This window comes from Bombina bombina, chromosome 4 (genome assembly GCF_027579735.1).
Source record: "Bombina bombina isolate aBomBom1 chromosome 4, aBomBom1.pri, whole genome shotgun sequence".
Lineage (NCBI taxonomy): Eukaryota > Metazoa > Chordata > Amphibia > Anura > Bombinatoridae > Bombina > Bombina bombina.
Window position 1 is genome coordinate 611,203,681 of NC_069502.1, and position 1,467 is coordinate 611,205,147.

Sequence of the window (1,467 nt, forward strand, 5' to 3'; positions counted from 1 at the left end):
CCAGCAGAAGTTAACCTCCCAGTGGGGAGTGGTAACGATAGAGATATTTTTACATCTGAAATAGTTGGTTTTGCTCTATGAACTCCAACAGCAATAATTGGCATTTAATACCTATTAGACTCTGTGTACAAAAATAGATAACTTGACCAGGTCTACTCTTTCTGCAGGGCCAGTTTATTTAAAGGAACACTCAAGTCAAAATTCAACTTTGAATCTGATAGAGAACACAATTTTAAACGACTTTCCAATTCACTTACATTTAGAAAATGTGTTCAGTCTTTTTATATTTAGACTTTTTGAGTCACCAGCTCCTATTGAGCATGTGCAAGAATTCACTGAATATACATATATGCATTTGTGATTGGTTGATGGCTGTCACATGGAGGAGTAGAAATAGACATAACATTTACATTTGCCTGAAAAAAATCTACTACACATTTGTAGCTCAGACTACGTGCTATTGAATTGTATTTTTATCATGCTTTTGTTGATTATGCAAATCTACTGTATTTACTGGTCCTTTAAATGGGCATACCCTTGAAAAAAATAGGTGCTAGATTTTCCTTTAAATATTCTTTTATGGAGGCTTATAGAAATTACAACATGTTTACAAATGAGTACAGTTATTCGAATATTCATTTTTTAGATCTTAAAGGGTCAGTAAACCTAGCAAATAATGTTATATAATTCTGCACATAGTGCAGAATGTTATAACATTAGCTTAGCTCCGGATTTCTAAAGTGAAGGATTAAATAGATATCACTCAAAGAAAACAGAACACCACTCCTGGCTCTACTCAGCGGGTCTGTTTTCTTCTCCAAAGTGCATCGCGGGCACGCTTTCTAGTCACAGCGTGCCCGATCGCGCTATTAAACTCAATGTAGCTCACTCCCTCTCTTGTCTGGTAGCGGGAGCGAGCTACATTAAGTTTAAAAGCGCGATCGGGGCGGCTGTGATTAGACAGCATGCCCAGATGAGCTTAGGAGAAGAAAACAGACCTACTCAGTAGAACCAAGAGTGGCGTTCTGTTTTCTTTGCGTAATATCTATTTAACCCTTCACTTTAGAAATCTGGAACTAAGCTAATGTTATATAATTCTGCACTATGTGCAGAATTTTATAACATTATTTGCTAGGTTTACTGGCCCTTTAATATTAATATACATAATGGGAACATACAAACTTCCACATTTTTCAAAAACGTAGACTGCAACAACTATATTCATAAATATAGTTGTCAACATGATAAGTGGAAGAATAATATTCCAAAGGTACAATTTTTACGTATAAAAATAATTTGTTCTACAATGGAGAAATGGGAAGAACAAGCAGATCTTCTTATGCAAATAACATAAATAAAAATATTAAAGAAGTCAATAAAATTGACAGAAATTCTCTTTAAGAGTATAAACAAAAAAAATATTACCAATACCAATAAATTAAATGTTCAGTTTATTACTGAATACTG